General features: G+C 32.0%; 1 protein-coding gene across 1 annotated transcript in view; it reads left to right on the forward strand.

Annotated features, from left to right (window-relative positions):
• Positions 1 to 10,354: 10,354 nt before the first annotated feature.
• Positions 10,355 to 14,842, forward strand: part of LOC149904200 (prolactin-releasing peptide receptor-like) — a 72,388-nt gene continuing 67,900 nt past the window's right edge. The window contains exon 1 of the mRNA XM_090107778.1: positions 10,355 to 10,645. The gene's annotated coding sequence lies outside the window, so the exon portion shown is untranslated. The remainder of the gene's footprint in view (positions 10,646 to 14,842) is intronic.

Consider the following 14,842-nt stretch of genomic DNA (forward strand, 5'->3'; position numbering starts at 1 on the left):
AAAATGTTTTGAAACAATATTGTATAGGTATGAAAGGTTAATAAAAATCCAAGTTCTCGACCTTGACGCCTGGGCGCTAGCCGCCATCTTTAATTAAAGGTGCTAAAATTAGGTATATTTTAAATAACTTCTCAATTGTTTACTAAATCACAAAAGTGTCTATGAGGGGTTCAAACACAGACTAGGTTCAAAGAAGACAAAATTACCTACATATTTTGCAAACATGATTATTCTGTAAGTCTTAAAGGTAAAAAGTTACAAGCGACGGAAATAATAATATGTACAGAAATCATATAATTCTAATTTTGTTTAAAAATTGTACAGCTATCATTTTTTAATTCTCTTTGATGGCCCGGGCTGGTTAATGGTGGCTTCTTCATTATCGTCGCTGAAATTTTCTGTTTCATTGTCTGTATTTTTAGTTTCCAACCATAGTAGTAGTAGTAACCTAGTAATAGTATAAAATATAGAAACTTACTGCTGTTATTTAAGTATTAATAAACAAACATAACGTATGCTCAAGATATTATGCAAATTAATTACGTTTGTGTATCAAATTCACTGCTCACAGCGACCTCAATGTTGAATTTCAGAAATACTACAGTACCTAGCCGTTTTTCGTTCACTTCAGTTTGGTTTCAGTTATTTTCGCTCCATAGATATAGATGGCGCTTATTAAAATTGTTACGAAATAGGAACAAAAAGCATTTTTTTTAACTTAACGTTTATGTCTACTTGTATTACATTTTTATAACCTATAATGGGTCATTAGGTAAATTTATTTATTTATCTTTTTAAATAATTGTTCTCGTCCAAAATCAATTCTTGAGTTTTCCAAATCAGCTAGCTCATTCGTATTTGCATTAAAAATGTTATATTCTTCTGATATTACATATAAAATATTGGAAATCATAATTTATATCTTATGATTTCCAATATTTTATATAGGCACGTAATTAATTCGTAAACCTTTACGTAACCAACTTATGACATGTCCTTTCTTTTAAAGGCTGCCCGCAAAATATTGTTTTTTGGCAATAATGTTTTTTTTGCACTTGCCATACGACCTTATTGTTAACGCTAGTTTGCAATAAAAACAGCTGGCGATCATTGCATCCCTACATTTTATAATTAAATTGAAGAACAATAGCGCTATTCATGAAAACAATAATAGATCTTGAAATAGATTTATAAATACCATATAACAATCACAGATACACCCACACGTTTATATTTAGCATTTACGTAAATTAAAACTATAGACCAGACCTGTAGTTGTGATATAATTTTATTATAAAAGATCTTAAAAAGTTCTGAATATAGACAACCATTAGATAGATTCAACGCGATATATTATGATTGAAGGAATTAACATCATTGATTTACTGTGGGTATAACAGTTAATAAAACATGTCAAGGATTTTCTTGTGTTTAATTTCTACGTCAACGTCCACACAGAGCGAGCAGCTACGCGAAGCAATTGCTGCGTGAAGCCATGTCTGTGTGGATCCGGCTATTGAATATACATTTGTAGGTAATATTTAACAATATAAATTACTAGCGTTCATCAATCTTCTGCGTATCGCGATAGTAGAAAAGAAGATTCGTCGCTACTACATTGAAACGAAAGCATGGACATAATAAATATTATATACCATCACGTGTAGGAATCATTCTACGCACGAGAAGATTTTCTACACATTAATATACATGCCCAAAACGTGACGGTCTCCAGGCAAATGTTTCTAAGAAGCTGTCAAACCACACAGTACTTACAAGGCACTGACGAGCTCTTATACCCGGGTGTTTTATATCTTCCCGGGTATTTGTAATTTCACGCTCTCTGCTTTTCCGACAACTAACGAAGTGTAAATTTTACGAACCGTGTGGTGCCTGTTCACAATCGAGAGCGTTGGCCCAACAAATGATGGTCGATGTTTGCCGACGTAATGGCGATTACGAACAAACATCTAGGTACAATGACGGCAGACATTAAGGCCCTCTACACTATGATGATTGCCTCTGCTTGCCCAACACTGCTGATTGTGAAGAGGGCCCATTACGTATTTATTTACGAGGGGCAAATGATTTCGCTCGTCGAGATGTCAGAACATCAAAGTTTAATTAATTAACATGGCCATCTAGTTTAGGAGTCATAACTTTTATTCTCAATGATGGTCCATTTTAAATATTTTTTCACTTTTGAATTAATTTAAAAGTATTTGTTTTAATTAAGTACATAAATAATCTCCGCTGTCCAATGAAAAGGTTCAATCTGAAAAATAGAGCAGGTTATCTTTTTATATAAATAATTAATCTATCCGAAAAACAGGTGATTAATTAGTGTGCCCTATAATCCACAGGTACACACACTACACTAATCTAAAATCATTAAGTTCTAGGCTTAATTGCTTTGTATCTAAGTAATTTACCAAGGGTAGATGTTTGCTATGTTTCGTGCCTAACTTACATGTGGAGTAAATGCTCAAAGTTAATTTAACTAAATGTTAAGAGCTCTATGTACCACAAAAATTAATTTTTGATGGATATTGTCAAACTGGACATGAAAATTAGGCATGGTTTAAAAGATGAAAGGCTTCACAACTTGCTGAAGTTACTATTTAATACATTTTCTTATAAAATAAAATATTATAAAATATAATAAGGACCTACTTACAAATCTTTAAACCTCGACGTCAAAATCCAACAAATTATCATAGAGCTTACCGTAGAAAACATATTTTTTTAAATCTCTTTATTCCTAAGTATTATAAATTATACCAAAAGCGGGTAAAACCATGAAACACAGCATGTATATGGTTTTAATATCTCATATCAACGCTCGGCTCAACATTATGAGATTCAGCTCGGACCACCCACCGCGTCTAATGAGACACGTGATAAATAAACTTCATCCGCTAATTTAGTTCTTAATCTCGCATTTATGGCTATTCTCTTTATTAATGAAATGGTGATTATGAAAGGAATCTATCAAGTTTGTAACACGACTTATATCACCTACAGTTCCGAAGCTTGTTGGATAGATTTTCATGCGGTATCAAAATATGGTAAAAATATAGTAATATTTGGTGCATAAAAAGTCAAAGATTCGTTTGCAAAAAAGGTGAAAATTTTGGGATACCTAATCTTTACTAAGTAGTAAGTACCTAGTATTTTCAGAAACTACCTTTCTTTTATGAAATTAAAGTAAAGACACAAATCTTAAGATGTGACACAAATATATCCCATAAGCTCCAGCAACAGGTATAGAACATATTATTAAGAATGTGAAAAAGAAAATTCCAAGATCAATTATATGAAGTTTATAGAAAATCGTTAAACATATCGAAATATCCCTAAATATAGTACCTATAAATTGAAGAATTATTTGCTTTTACGAAATATAATTTCTTTTGGGACTGAACAAAGTTATTTATGAAGCCAATTTACAATTTTCGACAAATATACGTTGGCGGGTACTTAGATATTTGAAATAAATCAAGTATAGAAACGGTACTCTACTCTATAATGTAGGCGAGATTTATTTTATTCAATTATAGACTATGAGTTTTATATTCTTTCGAGTGCTTTCGACATGTTTTCGTTTTAGTTTTATGATTTGTTTTGATGGAATGAAATGTGTATATTGGAATACAATCTTCTTCCCAACCTTGCCTTGGTTTGTACCATGGTGTTTTGAAGTGAAACTTCTTGAGGCGAATTGGGAGTAAAATTTCAAGGTCGCGTCTTGACAATACCGTCACGTCATGGAGTAAGGCGACGCTTTTGGTATCTTTGAATCTTTGCCAAAGAAGTTTCACTTCTGACACGTGTGCTCGGCACTCACGCTCTTTTTTTTCTTAAATATTTAAGATACATTATAAATTGGTCGATCGATAAGTCAAGTGCTCAAATGTAGCATTATTAAAAAGAATATGATCAAATTGTAAAATGTGTTTAAAAGGAAAAACGTATATTCCCCAAAGCGTTTTTAAGTTTTAACACATTTTTCACACTAAAGGAACGGATTTGTAAATTAAAAACCGTTACGTGACTCGGCTTATATAATTTTGGGGCTGTATTTCAACATTTCGGTTAGGGTCGTGATCTTAAATCCATTTGGAGTTTCAGAAAATGCTTCCGGGACAAAATTTTGTGCGTAATAACGGATTATGCTTATGATTGAGTTGTTATAATGATATATTAAAGGGCTTACTGAGCAAGCGTTCTCTATTTTCGTATGATTTCCTGGTATTATAATGCATTATTGAAATGTTCCATGTAGAAGAATGAATGAATGAAATAATATAATAATATCATACTAATATTATAAAGGCTGAAGTTTGTAAGGATGTTTGTTATCTTTTTACGTATAAAATACTGCACTGATTTGGATGAAACTTTATATATGGGTTATACATGCCTCTGGGCAATACTAACCATATACCAGCTGCTAATCCAGCTAATGCTGCAATAAATGCTGTGAAATCAAGTTGGTGTATGGACACCTACTTGATTTCGCACGCTGGTTCGTCCGCGGGTGAAACCGATCTGCTCCGCACCGGTCTCTGCATAAAAAAGATATTTATCAACGTTATCGTCTATGGGTACCTACCTATATCTACATAAAATAAATACATATATTTTTTCCTAGTATAAAACTGCAAAAAAGAGTTACATCAAGAAAGAAGAACAAGAAATAGCAGTAACTACTTACATTTATGCGAAGATTATTTTCTTATACAGAATGTGAGAGCATGAATAGATGTGATGTGTGAGAGAATAAATTACAACAACCATATTACAGCTAACCAGTCTGGAAATATTTCGTGCTTACAAACTATATTATGATAAAGCAAAGCTTTCTTACATAAAGAAATGTCCAAGGATGAAGTGATTTACGTCACTATACCCCATTAGTATACAAACAGCTCATTATGCTGATGTCTAAACATTCCTATGTTAATTGACCTGCGTTATTTCAAGACAAATACAGCATAATCTGTCCTATTGTACTTTGAATATTCCTTAAAAAGGAATATGTAATTATGTATGTTACATGGAACCTTTCCATTTGTATATATCTACTAGAAATACAGGGTGTCCCACTGTTGGTATACTAAGCTCAAAGGAGGTTATAGTTTTACATACGCTGAGTACGTGAAAAATACTCATAAAATTCCAGACGCATTTTTTTCAAATAGATGAATTCTTAAAACTCTATGTTGTATAGCCATAATAAGCAACCCGCCCAACTTTGCCACCCGCACGTGAGCTATCGTTTAAGATTATGTTTTTATAGACAAAATGCTCACATTAGAGAAGCGGTATATGCTGGCTGCGCGAAGCTAGAGAAGAAAACATGGATTTTCAGGAAAAATTTAGCAAAAAATTTTTGACGTAATTTTGTTGTTTAAGTATTAAACTACAAGGCCCTTCGCGCTTAGTATACCAATAGTGGGACACCCTGTATATTTGCACGCTAAACTACGAGCAGAATGTATAAGAATTTATATAATTGTACCTACCAACATCTTTATAACAACATTCCACAAATAAAGATAATTTGATTTGATTTTAAAGTAACTTTAGAATTAAGAAGAGCTTTTATAAAGTTTTCTATCTAGTAATTATGAAACCAATTCTTAGCCTAGTAAGGATTCTGCGAATTACAAGCAGCTTGTACTGACCTACTCAAATGTGAATTAGGATAAAAACAAAACATAATATAGGTAGATAAAATATAGTCTTCTAATTCATACAGGAATAACATAACTTTTTGCAAGATTTTAAGCAGTGATGTAAATACATGATCTTGCCGATACGATACCGATACCGATATCCACTTTATAGATAAATAGATTATGCACTTATTATATCGGCCGATATATTATCGGTATCGTTACATCCCTACTTTTAAGCATTTTCTCGCCATTTTCACTCAGAATAATTCGATAAAATGTTATAGAGATTCAAGCTTAGAAAGGAATCATCATCACTACATAGTATAAAACAAAGTCACTTTCTCTGTCCCTATGTTCCTATGTCCCTTTGTACGCTTAAATCTTTGAAACTACGCAACGGATTTTGATGCGGTTTTTTTTAATAGATAGAGTGATTCAAGAGGAAGGTTTATATGTATAATAACATCCATTAAATAGTGGAGAAGTACTGTTATTTTTGAGGTTTCTAATGTGATGTCGTAAAAAATTACATTTTTCCGCTTACATTGCAAACGCAGGCTGAACCCTACGAGTTTTATCAAAATAATGTACTAAGTATTATACACGTTGAAAAGTTCTACAGAAAAGTCCGTGATGGTATATGTCTATCTCTTATGGATAACCCACAATAACTTTTTTTTGTCATTTACTTTTTACGACAAATAATGGCTAATTTTCGAAGCGATTTTAACCAATACAGCATTAATCCTTAACCAATTAAATACCTTGAATACATTGTTCATTTAATATAGATCTATATGGCCCTTTACACCGTATGATTTAAGTGAATATTTTCGAAGATATTACAGATTTAAAAATTTTGGGACGTAGCGTTTGCGGCGGTACCGGCCGGCCGCCCGGCTATATATTTTATACCCGTGCGAAGCCGGAGCGGGCCGCTATGTTTTTATATACAACGTTCACAGTTTTTCTGTAGTGTATTTAGTCAGCATTGCACCCGTGCGAAGCCGGGGCGGGTCGCTAGTTGTATAATATAATAAAAAAACCTGGAAGGAAGTGAAACAGAGTTAAACAAAATTTCTATGAGGAAAGGTTCAAATTAGTATTTAGTGGAAAGCTACTGAACTCTAAATCCTTTTTCAGGGTAATTAATGACATACTAATAAAGTGAAGTATTTTTGGAACTTTAATTAGTGGTTAGTATTGCCCAGAGGCATGTAATTTACTGTTGCGGATATATTGTAATTACCATCAAACGCGTAACAGATTTCAAATACGTACTATTTTGATACCCTCGATATAAATTTCCTCTAAAAATAACTAAAGAAAATATTTTACATTATTATTAATCTATAATTTCCCTAGTACATTCTTAACATAGCTTTTTAATTTATTACTAAGTAATAATAAAATCTTTAACGCTAGGAAGAATTTTATTTTATCAGCGTACCTTGTTTTGCATGCTCTACCTTTCGCTAAATTTATATTTCTTAAGTGAACTATAAAATAAGCACCTATTAGGTTCATAGTAAAAAAAACTTTAAAAATAAGTATACAAGAATGAGTTACTATTTTTTCATGACTTTATAAATATTAGAACTTTGATTAAGGGCCGATTTTTCAATGCTTGGATAAAACTTATTCGTCGATTGTTGTATAAAACTACCATTTTAAAAACGTATTCTAATTATTGCCCGTATTTGACAGTTGACGTGACATTTTAATATTATCGCATACAGTGCCACAAACTTATCTGACCCGGTGGCAAAAACTGGAACTACGTGCCGCCATTTTGAAATGTCACATTTTCACAGACTTTTCATACGGAATATTTTGTTTATATAAAAGAAAGCGACATCAGTGACACTGTCACCGGGTCAGATAAGTTTGTGGCACTATAATACTTTATTGGACGGATAAGTTTTATCCACGGAAATAAGATATTTGAGAGATAATCAAGATGTATCTAACTGGCGTAAATACATCTAACATTATTATTTTTAATGTATTTCACGTTCTAAATATGATAAAATTAATAGCATCTGTATGTTTTCGATATTTTATTTACAACCTAGGTACGTGTTTTCAAATTAAAACCCAGTAAAGTAAGATAAGCACGGAAATTAAAATAATATAAGGATATAAAGAAATCAAGCGTGTAAAAGAATTTGCTTCAAGCTATTTCCCGCGATTCACTTCAAGAAAAATCTTCGTGGCTAAAGCTCTAAGCTTTATAATTTCATACAAAATCACCCGTTTGATGTAAGGTCACTGAACTTGTAATAACAGATACCTTCGTAATACGTAAAGCATTGTTTTCCCTACAAAAGAGGATTTCTTTGTGTAGAAATTGCGCAGAGAATGTTTATGAGGTAATTATTTTGATTATTACACACACAATACACGTAGTGGTTACATAATATATTTTTATTTTTTATAGCTAGATGTTATACTTTTTTTTGATGAAATTTAATCGTTCCCCAAACATCATTGGACAAACATAGTTCATAATATTATCATGTAATAGGTAATTATTCGTTTAAATAGAGCCTGAATGCATTATTTACTTTTTATAAAAATAACAATCACCAGGAATGAATACCTGATGGAAAGTAATTAGCAGCAACCATTTCTAACCATAAATTGAGGGATAACTTCATAATTGATCTACACAAACTATAGAATATGCTTCAAAACTTACATCATTAAAAAAATGTCTTATATTTCTACTTACTAATTCATAAAAAAAATTACCTGATGATTTGTATAAGATGGAAAGAGTATAAAGTTCGCCATCGTAATAGTTTCCACAATACGCGTTTTTCACGATTTTTAACAAAATACATAAGTTTAATAATCCACTGTGCATAAATCATATTAAAAATATAAAATTGACGTAATAAAGCGCAAATATATTGCTGATTAGTTGAAAACTTTATTGCATTACATTCTTCGTTTATTAATAGCCATAAAACTGCAGTCTAAATATACAAAAGCAGAGAATTTAGAAATACCGGCCAAGTGCGAGTCGGACTCGCGCACGAAAGGTTCCGTACTATCATCTATAATAAAAAATCACGATTAAAAAATACGAAAAAAAAGACGTTTATTGTATGGTAATTTTTAGCACTTATTGTTGTAGCAGCAACGGAAATACATCATTTGTGAAATTTCAGCTTTCTAGCTATCACGGTTTATGAGATACAGCCTGGAGACAGACAGACAGACAGCGGAGGCTTACTAATAGGGTCCCGTTTTACCCTTTGAGTACGGAACCCTAAAAAGCACAATGCTGTATTCGCCATTTTTATCGATAGTTTGTTTGAAATATTTATGTGTGCGTCACTATGTTAACGGAAGCACATTTTTGTACAACACTATAATACCTACCATTCGTCGGATTTATAAGCACTCTATTTTTATTGCTAACATCTATTTGTGTTTTATACCTATGTTTTTATACTTTTTTACGCCCTTTTTCTAAGATTGATTCTTCCTTGACTGCTTGTTTACATGAAGGCGATGGGTTTTTATGTCATTCCAATAATTGGAACCTTTGCCTATCGAACAAATTTTAATTATAAAAAATTGCACATTTTTAACTTCAAAAAACCTAGTATATAAATAAGGAAGTGTGTACAAAGTTAGATACACATATAGCTATATAAAGGAACTTTGTATAGTCTGTGCCCGGTCTAAATGTCAAATCGGAACTTACAAAGGCCGTAGCACTTAGACAAACTTGAAGGAGATGGAAAGTTATTTCCGAAGGCAAGTCTTTTTATATGCAAAGAATATTTTGAACTATGGGACGGCGTTTTAGTGCAATAAAAGTGTTCACACTTAGATAAAAAAGTTAAAGTTTAAAGGTGAACATTTTTATTCGATTCAAACGAGTTGTCAATTACATGTATTGAAATGATACAAAGCTTTGGTATAAAGCAACTAAACAAAACACGTACAATTTTTATGTAAATAATTATATTTTGTATTCGGAATATTTATACTTGCAATATTTCTTTTTGGGAAAAGATCATCTTGTAGGTTCTATTCTCTCCTCGAACACAGCGCTAACCGTTTTCAGTTTTATAGTTTTAGAAGCTGAAATATTTACTGTTACTCATACTTCATATTGCTTGAAAATCTTACTTTATTATTTCATCTGTTAAACCTTAATTATACTTCTCAATATAGAAAATAGTTATAAGCCTTTATTTTTCGTCTTAGAAAAATAATATTTTCAATAAATTTTTGTCTCGCCTCAAAACGTGTTGAATTTTATTAGTATTTTAAGATTTAGAACTTTCTTATAATTCGATCTCGGTTCAATTCAAATTAAATGTAAAATTGAGTTCGTAAGCTGTTATAAAATGAATAAATCATAAAAATTTATTACATTTCAAAAGTTGTATCACTCATGAATAATTGATGTTAGTTCGTGGAAACTTAATTATAATTTGCTATGACACGAGTCAGAATTCTGTTATCAGTTTTCAAAACAATTACCACGCCTCAAGGCTCAAGCCAAAGCCCAAAAACCATAACAGTATGGAAGGTGTGATTCTCAATTATAAGTTAAAAGTTGGAACGACTTCATTACTGTAAGTATTCTGACATGGCGTCGGATACTGAAGAGACCAGTGTTGTACTTCAGTTCGATTACAGATACCATACGAGGAGCACGTCACTCCGCCATCCCAAACTTGTAAACCGCGATCGAGCTTGGCTGTTTGACACTGGCTGGAAAAGCGCGTGCCAAAAAAAAAAGAATAAAAAAACCAAGCTGTCAATTTTTTGGCGGGAATTAAAATTTTGACAGTTTGTAATTTGTTAAAAACTTTTTCAGTTTCTTCAGTGAACTTTATTATAATGTAAAGTGTAAAGTGAAGTACTCAATTGCAGATTGTTAGAGGTTTTGCAGTCTATTTCGAAATATCAGCTGAAAATCTTGTTTATTAGAGGTAAGTATAGAAAATAAAATTTTAATAATTGACGTATTTAAATTATTATTTACGTTAAATAGTTTAAATACATTTGTAAATATATTAATTTTAATCAGCAGTAATAAATAAATTTCTATTACTACATGTCTATTACAATATAGTATAATTTCAGTAAGTAATATTGTTGGTTTCCTCCTAATATCACATTGCTTCTGTTGCTGAAAATTTGTTTCGTAAACATTTAACCAGGTGTCGCACCTATCATTCGATTTGAATTTAATACTCTGATTAAATAATATAAAATTATTTTAATTATGCATTACGTATATAATTATTTATGTATTTTATTAATTATTTATAAATTCAGAATGTAAAAGAACGTTACATTTATTTTCATCGATTTTTCAAAATTTATTATTTAATTACATGTTAAGTATAGAATTCAGGATAATTTTAAATTTGCCGCGTTTAAAATAGCGAATAAAAATTTCCTCTGTATTATCACAGTAGGTATATAGAAAATAATATTTGTTAGACTGTGGCATTATTATTTATTACTAGCTGTTGCCCGCGACTTCGTCCGCGATTACGTCGTTTTTCGTCATTCGTCGTTTAAAAAAATACGTGACACTTTATTTTTGAATGTTCTTAATTGTCTCTTATAAAATTTAACTAAATTAAAATTGAACACTGATAAGAAAATCTTAAAATCGGAGGAAATCGAAAATCTGAGGAAAACATGAATGAATGTGATTTAAATTCTACATTACTTAGTATTTCAAATAATAATCTAAATTAAATGTAGATTAACAGTTTGAGCGCACCGTTATAGAATATATTGTACCTAAGTATTAAATTACGTTAGTTTACATAGTAACAAAACAAAAACACGATGACTTTCTTTCGCGCTCGGTACCACAAACTAAGCATGTTAATGGTACGTGGCCCGCGTCACTTGATCCCCCGCGAGTTCCCCTCCGTTGCTATGCGAAAATACATTCGTCGCCCTGCTGTAGAAAAAATTGTAATACTGTGGCCTGGGCGTTATAACACGCCCAGGAAGTTCCTGAGTGCCGATAGACGTCCGTCTATCGGCATTTATAACAATTTTATATTAATATCACCATTCACCATCTTGAGGAAAAGCTTCTAATGTCGATTTAAAACTGCATACATACGAATTAACCTGATGAAACATGTTCTAAAATTGTCCTTACTCCACTTTAAAGCATTACAAAAATAACATACTACGTTAATATCGCCTATACAGAAGATGATCTGTAATCAATTGTGAGGTTATAAGCAAACCCACTTTTATATTTGTCGGACCCCACCACCGAATTCGTAGATTGATCTTCTATGTTTACCTCTAATCTAAGTCATTAAGGGTGCTATAACAGATTTTTAACAAAAACCGCTATTTTACGGTACAATTTTAACTCAAAGTACTTACACGTGAGAACAAAGTAATATCTTAATTTAAAGATAATATATTCAGTTCTACGATCATCTAATAAAAATTATACGACGTCATACAAAATTGTCGCTGAAATACGATTTTCCCAGCACAATGATGGCATAAAATGCAAAAAAATGGGGTCTAAACCGGTACACTTTTAAGAAAATTAAAAGCCTAATCTATCTTCTTACCTATAAATTATTGAGGGATATATAGTCCTTTATAGATTGTGATAATTTTTTTGTATCTAAATCAAAATTTTATTTCAATTATAAGCTAAATTAAAAATACTTGTCGATTTCTTCATACATTTTGCTCTCGCGGGTCGTCAGACCGCGCTCAGAAGCGCTCTTGGAAGGACGGGTGTATCGCTCCTCGTCCCAAAAATAAAACGAATTAGAAAAAGATTATTGTGCGTATACTGTCGTTTTCGTGATTTGAAATATTTGATACTTTATAAGAGTAAACTGTATAAGTTTCATATTCCAATTATTTGTAATTTAAAATTATGTTTTAAAAATTATGTTGACTGAGATCCTCTTTTTTTATGGGTTGTTGAACGGATTGGTGGGGTAAAGCAATTTGACAAAACTTAAATCCAAAATGGCGCCGACGAAAATTTTACATCTTTTCGTCATGGGTGTCATTTTCATGGTTTTTGGGGTAGCTATTAACCAATATGAGGTCAAAAATAAAATCCAAGATGGCGCCGACGAAAATTTTACATCTTTCCGTGATGGGTGTCATTTTCATGGTTTTTAGGGTGGATATTAACCAATATGAGGTCAAAACTAAAAATCCAAGATGGCGCCGACGAAAATTTTACATATTTTCGTCATGGGTGTCATTTTCATGGTTTTTGGGGTAGCTATTAACCAATATGAGGTCAAATATAAAATCCAAGATGGCGCCGACGAAAATTTTACATATTTCCGTGATGGGTGTCATTTTCATGGTTTTTGGGGTGGATATTAATTATTAAGCAATATGAGGTCAAAACTAAAAATCCAAGATGGCGCCGACGAAAATTTTACATCTTTTCGTCATGGGTGTCATTTTCATGGTTTTTGGGGTAGCTATTAACTAATATGAGGTCAAAACTAAAATCCAAGATGGCGCCGACGAAAATTTTACATCTTTTCGTCATGGGTGTCATTTTCATGGTTTTTGGGGTAGCTATCTAATATGAGGTCAAAACTAAAATCCAAGATGGCGCCGACGAAAATTTTACATCTTTTCGTCATGGGTGTCATTTTCATGGTTTTTGGGGTAGCTATTAACCAATATGAGGTCAAAACACACCAACACACAAATAAAAATATCGAGGTTAAGCATCGGTTGGCGCGGTCATAAATTGGATGGATGATCAATTTTTTTGCAATATCTCTTAGTTTTTTTGTACGGAAAAAGAAACAGCGTGCTTAAATAGAATAACAAAAACGTTAACATCTTTGTTATTTTATTTTAGTTTACTTCTTTATTATTAAGAAAATTACACCTATGACGAAAAGATGTCAAATTTTCGTCGGCGCCATCTTGGATTTTGGTTTTAACCTCATATTCGTTAATAGCTACCCCAAAAACCATGAAAATGACACCCATCACGAAAAAAGTCAAATTTTCGTCGGCGCCATCTTGGATTTTGGTTTTAACCTCATATTCGTTAATAGCTACCCCAAAAACCATGAAAATGACACCCATCACGAAAAAAGTCAAATTTTCGTCGGCGCCATCTTGGATTTTAGTTTTGACCTCATATTTGTTAAGAGCTACTCCAAAACCTTGAAAATGACACCCATGACGAAAAGATGTAAAATTTTCGTAGGCGCCATCTTGGATTTTAGTTTTGACCTCATATTGGTTAATAGATACCCCAAAAACCACCCACACTTGCAAATGTGTTTGCTACGTAGGAAAAGTTCAGATTTAAGAGTATCCTAGGTAATGTGTTATGTGACGAATACCTATAATTTATTTCATTCCGACTATTTTTCGGAATAACATACATTTACTAAGAATTGTACACAATGCCGGATTTAATACAGTGCCGGTAACATCATATGTATGATAATAATTCTACATTTCTTAAAAAGCTTTGATATTGTATACAATTCATAGATTATTATTCAATGAAATAATGATGTAAAATAGTCACACTTTTTTAAGTTGTTTGAATATACTAACATACTTATTAGGATCGTACCTACTAATAAAAGTAACAAAATGAATTTTTAAAGTTCCTAGTAATCTTCTGGAATCAATTTCAATAAAAATACATAATATCAAAAATTAAAAATAATATCAAGTATGAAGATGGTCTATAAAATGGAATGCGCTATGTTTACGTGAGCGTGATATTGCCGCGAACAAAGTTACGTCGTTAGATACCTAAATTTGAGTAACGCAGATTTGTGACAGCGTCCTTAAGACTATGTCGAAATCTGTCTGCAGTAAGAGGGGCCTCTCACTATTCGTCCGTTTCCAGAGACCGAATAGTTTCAATTCTTAATCTTTCATTAAACAAACTTATTAATCGTTTTTGTCTCAATTAATTGTAATATTCGCGTCCTTACTCTAGTCATTGCTTATGCTCATGTTCATCTTCAAGAGATCGAATAATATTATGGTGCACCCTATCATTTGTCAAACGGTCTTCATATTGAGTAAAAGTTTCAGATTCTCGAGATAAAATATGACGGCCGTGATCAGCTGTGAGACATTATACCCTCTCAGTGAAGGTTTCGGTCTCACGGGAT

Source organism: Colias eurytheme, chromosome 12 (assembly GCF_061535395.1).
Source record: "Colias eurytheme isolate Ceu_HAF_F1 chromosome 12, ilColEury1 Martin Lab GWU primary, whole genome shotgun sequence".
NCBI classification, from domain to species: Eukaryota; Metazoa; Arthropoda; class Insecta; order Lepidoptera; family Pieridae; genus Colias; species Colias eurytheme.